Source organism: Cygnus atratus, chromosome 1 (assembly GCF_013377495.2).
Source record: "Cygnus atratus isolate AKBS03 ecotype Queensland, Australia chromosome 1, CAtr_DNAZoo_HiC_assembly, whole genome shotgun sequence".
Classification (NCBI taxonomy): Eukaryota; Metazoa; Chordata; class Aves; order Anseriformes; family Anatidae; genus Cygnus; species Cygnus atratus.
The window spans coordinates 166925593-166935121 of record NC_066362.1 but is presented as its reverse complement, the minus strand read 5'-3'; the positions used below and the strand labels follow the sequence as shown (position 1 = coordinate 166935121).

The 9529-nt window shown below is 44.7% G+C and overlaps 1 pseudogene; it reads left to right on the top strand.

The window, feature by feature from the left end:
* Window positions 1–4443: 4443 nt before the first annotated feature.
* LOC118255243 (2-hydroxyacyl-CoA lyase 1-like) lies at window positions 4444–6843 on the top strand (annotated as a pseudogene).
* Window positions 6844–9529: the final 2686 nt, after the last annotated feature.

Genomic DNA, 9529 nt, shown 5'->3' with positions numbered 1-9529 from the left:
TCTGTTTAAATGGATATCACTATGATTTCCTTGCTTATTTTCTTTTTTGTTGTTGTTGTTGTTCTTTCAATTGTTTTTTTCTCACACATACACAAGTCACACACTGCAAGCATTCAGACTTTTGATTTCCCTTCAGAATTCATTGGAAACCAGTTCTGCCTGGAATATGGCCTTCATCTTTATCAGCAGCTCTCGTTGTTCAAGATAAATACTTTACAAAACTCTGAATATTAGACTTTGTCATACTTCAGCAGATCAAACACTCCCTAGTGTCAAAAAAAAATGTACCCAGACAACTCCCAACATGTTGAAATACTATTCAAACCATAGAGATAGTTTATTTGGTGTGATCATATGGTCTAGATTTTGTCAGATATGAAAAATATATCCATCAATTTAAGCTGCATGTATGTATGTCATTGCATATTTACTTCGCACATCATGGTTAAGCCACTAAGGGCCAATTAATTATAATTTTCCCACTTTGGCCCAACCAGCTGTGGCTGGTTGCCTTGGAAATTGTAGCAGGTGGGGTGAGAAGCTGATGGTGGAAACAGCTATTTCTCTAATATAAATCAAGAGCAAATTCAGAAGTTCCAGTTGCTGCTATATAAGACCTGCTATCTTAGCTAACATTAGCAAGTTAGTGAAGGACTTCAGAACAGGGTGAAAGGTATAACAATTTATTTCTCAATCTGCCCCACCTATGTATAATCAACCACTGAAACCTCTGCAGATGTATGGTTGGGTCTCCTTGGATATAAGACAAAGAGCTTATATTACACCATAGATGCTTAGAAACTTGTTTTCTCTTGCAGCTCCGGTTATTGTTGTCCTGTTTCAACCCCAACACACTTCCTGCTTTTGAACATATTCTATATTAACACTCTAATTTGTCTTGCCAATATACTTCTTTTCCATCATAGTACTGTGCAATCCCTTTTCAAGCTTCCATAGCTAGTCAGAAGTCAAATGTCCTAATACCTTTTATTCTATTACTTTTCACTAACCATTGTACTAGGTGTTCTCATGTAGTCTAGCAAAAAGACTCCCGTTAATGACTTGTCATTTGTTACAGCCAGATCTTGTTTCTTTTCTGACAGTTCCAGAAAATGTTTTCACTGCAGGTCTTTTCTGTAGAAGCAAAATGGAAGCTGCCTCATACAGGGGTTATATACGTCCTGTATACAAGCACCAGGTTAAAGCATTAGGTTCCAGTCAATGGGACAAGTCAGCTCTTAGTCTAAGTACTATGAATTTCCCTTTCAAGTTTCATTGTTCATGTAGGAAATTGAGTCCTATAACATAGCCTACAAAGTTAAAAATCTAATGTTAAACGGTGTACAAAGCAACTTTTGCAAATCCTACAATGTTATGTGCATAAGAAAATATTTAAATGTGTTGTTATTGGTTGGCTGTGTTTTTAATGTCATAGTTTTCCTTGCCTAACTGCCATAACTGCCACTGGCATTACTGTGAGTAAAGATGTCTTTTGCAAAAGCTGCACTTTACTTTGTAGTAATGCAGATCACTTTACTAGATGTAGTAAAGAAAAAACAAAAAGAAAAGAAAAAAAAGAAGACTACATGACTAGAAAGGCTCAACTATAAAGCAGTCTTTTGTAAACATATTTATCTTTGTAGCACTAGTCTTTTGTTTTCATTTTGTAACTGTAAAACTAACATTCAACAGTTTTTTTCCTCTACTGTGAATAGAAAGTGCTATAGAAGAGACATGTCTGAGACTGAAAAGCATCAACAAAAGAGAGGCAGTATTCTTGAAAATGAAAACTTTTAGAATATGCTGTATTTTACAGTATATTTCTTCCTTAGAGGTATATTTTTATATTGTTTTTATATTGTTGTATATTTCTATCTTGTCATGTGCCTGGTGACAGGATGAGGGGGAATGGGCTAAAGTTGCGCCAGGGGAGGTTTAGGTTGGATATTAGGAAGAACTTCTTTACTGAAAGGGTTGTTAGGCATTGGAATGGGCTGCCCAGGGAAGTGGTTGAGTCGCCATCCCTGGAGGTCTTTAAAAGACGTTTAGATGTAGTCCTTAGTGATATGGTTTAGTGGAGGACTTGTTAGTGTTAGGTCAGAGGTTGGACTAGGTGATCATGGAGGTCTCTTCCAACCTAGATGATTCTGTGATTCTGTAAAACTTGATCATTTAAGAGATGGAGTGAGTATGACTCCTGAAGTTTTAGAGATGAAATTGAATTAAAAATAAAAGGAAAAAGAAGGATTTGTTAAGCAAGTTATGTCTCATATCTGTATACTATTTTCACCAGCTGACTAAATTAACTTTGATATAACGGTATGTTTTTTTTTTTGTTTGTTTTGTTTTTGTTTGGATGTTTACTTGTTGCTAAGTTTGCTTTTTTTTAATATCTACCTTTTCTGTCACAACAGTATCAAATGTATGCCACAAGATATCATGAGATAATTCTGTTTAAATAGAGGTAGAGGAAGTGCTTATCTACAGCAAAAGAATCATAGAATCATTAAGGTTGGAGAAGACCTTCAAGATCATCTGGTCTGACCATAAGAAGGAGCTAAAGTCCCCGTAGTGCATATAGGAAAGTGGATGGGGAAGGCGGTGTGGGTTGCTCCTGCCTTGGGAAAAGGCAAACCCACTCGTGGGATTGTCTTCGCCCAAGGACCAGGGTATACTTGGTGGGTCATGCAAAAGAATGGGGATATCAAGTGCGTGCCTCAAGGAGATTTGACCTTGAGAGAAAACTAATCTGTAATCTAAGTTATATGTTGTAGGAAGATGCTGCAGGATCAACGACAGGTCAACTTTGCAAGGAACTGGGCAAGTGCAACAAGGACTTGAGCTAAGCTGGTGCTGGCGTCCAGATATCCAACTTCGCCTGCTGTGAGTGACCATTTTGGCAGATGAAGACCAGATCGTCAACAGTTCTTATGAACATTTTCCGAGAAAGACCTATAGAATGAAAAGACATACTTACCCATCAATCTGTTAAAGGACAAGGGACAATGGTGATGAGAATACTTATATGCTAAAGTATGGGGGACCTGAGAGTGACACAAATGTTATGGAATAAGGGGTGGAGGTTGTACTGGGTCAGGCTGTGATGTTAACTTTCCCTGCAGCTGCCCATACAGTGCTGTGCTCTGCACTCGTAGCTAAAACAGCAATGGTATCACACCAGTGTTGTGTCTGCTGCTGAGCAGTGCTGGCACAGCATCAGGACTCTCTCTAACCCCCCTAGGGGTGGGCAAAGATGTGAGAAAAGAAACATCACCAAGGCAGCTGACCTAAACCAACCAAAGGGATATTCCATACCATATGATGTCACACTCAGCAATAAAAGGTGGAAAAAGGAGGAAGAGGGGAGGGGTGAGCTCTCGTTGTGAAAACGTCTGTCCTCCTCCCGAACACTGGCTACGTGCGTTGAGGCCCTGCTTCAAGGACGTGGTCAAGCATCGCTCATTTGTGGGAAGTAGAGAGTAATTTCTTTCCTCTGCTCTTCCACATAGCCTTTACTTGTTTTGTTTAGTTTTCCCTTTCCCCCTCCCTTTTCCCCTTTCCTTTTTTTCCCCTTTAGTTAAATTGTTAATTGTTTGGTTAAACTGTTTAGTTAAATTGTTTAATTAATAATAATCTTTCCTTAATAATTATTTTTTTCCTTCCCTTTAATTAAATCATCCTTATCTCAACCCATGAGTTGTTCTTTCCTTTACTTCTTCCCCTCCTCATCTAAGGAGGGGGAGTGAGAGAGCAGTTGTGGTGTTCAGCTGCCTAGCACTGTAAAACCACCACACAAGGACAGAGTAAAAGGCAACAATCACCTCCCTCGTCCTTCTGGCCACTCCTCTTTTGATGCAGCCCAGGATGCAGTTGGCCTTCTGGGCTGCAAAGCATACACTGCTGGCTCATACTGAGCCTTTCATCCACCTGAACCCCCAAGTCTCTCTCTGCAGGGCTGCTCTCAATGGGTTCTTCTCCAAGTCTGTACTCATGTCTGGGATTGCCCTGGCCCAGGTGCAGCACCTTGCACTTTGACTTGTTGAACCTCATTAGGTTCACGTGGGCCCAATTCTCAAGCATTTCCAGGTCCCTTTGTATGGCATTCCTTCCCCCCTATTGTATCATCTGCACCACTCAGCTTGGTGTCATATGAAAACTTGCTGAGGGTGCACTCGGTTCCACTGTCTATGTCATTGTTGAAACTATTTAAAAGCACCAGTCCCAAGACAGATGCTTGAGGGACACCACTCGTCACCAGCTTCCACCTGGACGTAGAACCATTGACCACCACTCTCTGGGTGTGGCCATCGAGCCAATTCCTTATCCACCGTATGGTCCACCCTTCAAATCTATAGTTTTCCAGTTTTGATATTAGGATATCATGTGAGATCATGTCAAAAGTCTTACAGAAGTCCAGGTAGATGACTGCGTGGAGGCACTGTCATGGCGGCAGGGGAGGCATTGAGCGGGGCCTGGCTAGTGGCCAAGGCCCTCAGAGCTCACAATATTGAATACATGTTTGGCATTGTTGGTATTCCAATCACTGAAATCACAGTTGGAGCCCAAGCAGTTGGAATTAAATACATAGGAATGAGAAATTAACAAGCTGCCTGTAACGCTGCATCTGCTGTTGGATATTTGACTGGCAGGCCAGGAATATGTCTGGTAGTATCTGGTTCAGGTTTTTTACACGCACTTTGTGGGATGAACTGTTGGCCTTTGATTGTTATTAGAGGGTCTTTTGACAGAAATAAGGAAACCATGGGAGCATTCCAAGAATTTCCACAGATTGAAGCTGGAAGGCTGTACAACAAACTCTCTGTCCGCCCAAGCAGCCTAGAAGTTATTCCTTTTGTTATTGAAAAGGCTGTAAGAACCAGCATGTATGGTTGTCCAGTTTCCTACTATATTGACATACCTGGGGATTTTGTGAAAATTGAGGTGAACAAGAGCTCTGTCAACTATGTAGAATGCTGCCCACCACCTCCAATCAGCATGGCTGAACACTCTGCTGTATCCAAGGCAGCATCTATCATTGCTCATGCCAAGCAGCCTCTGTTAATCACTGCCAAAAGTGCTGCTTATTCAAATGATGGAAGCAACATCAGAAAGTTGGTGGACCTATGTGGACTGTCTTTTTTGCCTACACCGATGGCAAAAGGAGTAGTTCCTGATAACCATCAAACGTGTGTAGCTGCAGCAAGATCCACAGCATTACAGCAGCTGATGTAGTCATCTTGCTTGGTGCAAGGTTGAACTGGATTTTGCATTTTGGTCTTCCACCAAGGTTTCACAGAATCACAGAACCACAGAATGTTAGGGATTGGAAGGGACCTTAAAAGATCATTTAGTCCAATCCCCCTGCTGGAGCAGGAACACCTAGATCACGTCACACAGGAACATGTCCAGGAGGGCTTTGAATGTCTCCAGAGAAGGAGACGCCACAACCCCCCTGGGCAGCCTGTTCCAGTGTTCTGTCAACTTCACCATAAAGAGATTTGTCTCATATTTAAGCGGAACCGCCGATGTTCCAGCTTGCACTCATTGCCCCTTGTCCTATCATTGGATGTCACTGAGAAGAGCCTGGATCCATCGTCCTGACACTCACCCTTTACATATTTATAAACATTAATAAGGTCACCCCTCACTCTCCTCTTCTCCAAGCTACAGAGACCCAGCTCCCTCAACCTTTCCTCATGAGGGAGATGCTTCACTCCTATAATCATCCTCGTGTCTCTGCGCCAGACTCTCTCAAGCAGTTCCCTGTCCTTCTTGAACTGAGGGCCCCAGAACTGTATGCAATATTCTAGATGTGGTCTCACCAGGGCAGAGTAGAGGGGGAGGATAACCTCTCTTGACCTACTAACCACACCCCTGCTAATACACCCCAGGATGCCATTGGCCTTCTTGGCCACAAGGGCGCAGTGCTGGTTCATGGTAATCCCACTGTCCACCAGGACCCCCAGGTGGGTCTCTCCAGCAGGGCAGTCCCCAACCTATACTGGTGTCTGGGGTTGTTCTTGCCCAGATGCAGGACTCTGCACTTGCCCTCATTATATTTCATTACATTTCTCCCCACCCAATTCTCCAACCTGTCGAGGTCCCACTGGATGGCAGCACAGCCTTCCAGCGTGTCAGCCATTCCTCCCAGTTTAGTGTCATCAGCAAACTTGCTGATGGCACACTCCATTCCCTCATCCAAGTCATTGATGAATATATTGAACAACACTGGTTCCAGTACTGATCCTTGAGGGACTCCACTACATACAGGACTCCAACTCGACTCCATCACATTAACCACAACCCTCTGGCTTCTTCCCTTCAGCCAGTTCACAGCCCACCTCACCACCCAATTGTCCAGATCACACTTCCTCAGTTCAGCTGTGAGGATGCTGTGGGAGACGGTGTCAAAGGCTTTACTGAAATCAAGATACACCATGTCCACTGCCTTTCCATCATCTATCCACCTGGTTATGTCTTCATAAAAGGCTATCAGGTTGGTCAAGCACAACTTCCCCTTGGTGAAGCCATGTTGACTGCCCCTAATGACCCTCTTATCCTTGATATGACTAAAGACGATGCCAAGGGTAAGTTGTTCCATCAAGATGTAAAGGTTATTCAGATTGATATTTGTGCAGAAGAGCTGGGGAATAATGTGAGACCAGCTGCAATTTTATTAGGTGACATAAATGCCGTGACTAAGCAGCTTTTAAAGAATTCAGCAAAAGACTATTGAAATACCCTTCCAATTCGGAGTGGTGGAAGAAACTAAGAGAGAAAATAAAGAACATTGAAGAAAGACATTGGTTGGTCTTGTCATCTGATGCAGTCACTCCATTATAGAAAGCCGCCAGATTGGTCAGGCATGATTTGCCCTTGGTGAAGCCATGCTGGCTGTCTCATATCACCTCTTTGTCTTGCATGTGCCTCGATATTTCTTCCAGGAGGATCTTTTCCATGATCTTTCCAGGCACAAAGGTGAGGCTCACCAGTCTGTAGTTCCCTGCGTCCTCCTTTTGACTCTTTTTAAAAATGGGGGTGATGTTTCCCTTTTTCCAGTCACCAGGGACTTAACTGAGTGCCAGGACTTTTCAAATATGATGGAAAGAGGCTTGGCAACTCTATCAGCCAATTCCTTCAGGACCCTGGGATGCGTGTCACCAGGTCTCATAGACTTGTTAAGTTTCATCAGGTGGTCTCCAACATGCTCATCGCTTACAGTGGGTGGGACTTTGCTCCCCCAGCCTCCATCTATAGGTTCAGGGAAATGAAAGACTTGGGATGCCTGACTGGCAGTGAAGACTGAGGCAAAGAATTTGTTAAGTACCTCAGCCTTCTCCCTGTCTGTTGTTACCAGTTCACCCTTCTCATCCATCATAGGGGGTATGTTCTCCTTGGCCTTTCCTTTCTGAGCAATGCACCTAAAGAATCCCTTCCTGTTATTCTTCTTGTCAAGCTCAGTTCCATCTGTGTCTTGTCTTTCCTGATCGTGTCGCTGAACATCCAGACTGCATCCCTGTACTCTTCCCGGGCCATGTGTCCCTGCTTCCACTGCCTGTGCAGTTCCTTCTTGAGCCTCAGACTGACCAGCAGGTCCTTGCTCAGCCATCCCAGCTGTGTGCCCTCTCTTCCCACTTTTTACGCAGGGGGATGGAGAGTTCTTGTGCTCTAAGGAAAACATCCTTAAAGAGTTGCCAGCTCTGCTCAGCTCCTTTGTACCTAAGGACAGTGTTCCAGGGGACCTCAGCTACTACTACACCTTTAAATAACTTGAAATTCTCTCTTAGGAATTTCAGGGTCCTGACTTGGCTCGTTTCCAGGCCAGTATTCCTCGAAATCAAAAACTCATCCAGGGCATGGTCACTGCAGCCCAGACTGCCTCCAATCTTGACCTCTTTATGAGCTCTTCCGTGTTGGTGAGCACCAGGTCAAGTAATTCTTCTCTGGTTGGTTTGTCTAATACCTGGACCAGGAAGTTATCCTCAACGTACTCTAGGAATCTTCTGGATTGCTTACTACCTGCTGTGTAGTTTTCCTAGCGGACATCTGGGTGGCTGAAGTCCCCCATCAAAATGAGAGCATGTGAGCACGATGCTTCTTGTAGTTGGAGTAAGAATGCCTCGTCCACGGGCTCCCCTTAATAAACTCCCTGCAATAAACTCCAACCACAAGTTGTCGTTTATTGATGTGGTCTTTAACTCTCACACACAAGTTCTCAACCTGTCCATGGCTGTTTCTCAAAGGCATCTCTTCACAATCAATCCCTTCCCTAATGTAGAGGGCAACACCCCACCCCCTTTTGAAGAGTTTGTAGCCCTCTATTCCAGTGTTCCAGTTATGTGATCCATGCCACCACATTTCTGTGTTAGCAACCAGATCATATTTGTCTAACTGCCATGATTTCCAACTCGTCCTGCTTGTTTCCCATGCTGTGTGCATTGGTGTAGAGGGACTACAGCTGGGCTATTGGTCACATCACGTTTCCAGAACCCTTCCTGTTTGCATTGGGACAGTTCAGAAATATGTCTCTGCTGTTACTTAGAGTGATAATGTTCTCAGCTACGTTTTCTTCACTCAGAGGTACATCCCCTTCCCCCACTGCATCAAGTTTAAAGACCTCCTGATAAGCCCAACCAGTTTACTGCCCAGAGCACTCTTGCACCACCTGGTCAGCTGTGCCCCATGCGGCGTCAGCATGCCCACTCTCTCAAAAGTGCATCCGAGGTCATAGAACCCAAAACCCTTGGGCCTGCCACCAGCCTCGCAGCCAATCATTCACATGGTCTGTTCTTCTCCTTTTTCCTGGGTCCCAGTCACCAACTGGGAGGACAGAGGAGAACATTACTTGTGCTCCCAATCCCTTCAACATCTTTCCAAGGGACATGCAATCCTTTCTGATATTTTGGAGTTTCCTTGTCACAGCAGTGTTTGATCCTACTTGAAAGAGTAGGAAGGGGCGATAGTCTTTGGAACCCATCATACTCAGTAGGCTCTTTGTAATATCATGAATATGGGCACACTTGCATTCATGACACCCACCTCTGCTTTCAGGCCCTAGGGGGACCTCCAGAGACTCGAGTTACCTGGAACTGAGGGTCTGGACCGCTCTTTCAATCCTCGGGAGGTGTTTGGGTGGAGTCATCTTCCCAGGGAGATTGTGCCCCCCTTGTCTGGGTTTCAACCTCAGATCGGGAGGCTTGACAGGTGGACACCATTTCTGCTGCAGTGGAAGGCCCTTCCTCTGCTGATCCCAGAACACAAAATGACCCTCCCTACTCACCCTGCCTGCACACACTGCTGCACAAATTGCTGTGCCACACCCTGTTTGCCCACTCTGTTCTCTGTGCTCATCACTTGCTCTCTCCAGGGGCTGCCTTTGTACGACGGGGGGAAGGGAGGGGGGAGCTTCTGGCTCTGCCTGAGCCTCATCAGCTGCCCTCACAAGGGCTGCCAGGTCCTGGTTGCTCCCTCGACTGCCTTGAAGGGGCCTCAGTGAAGGGAAACCCTGCACACCACGATCTCCCACTCC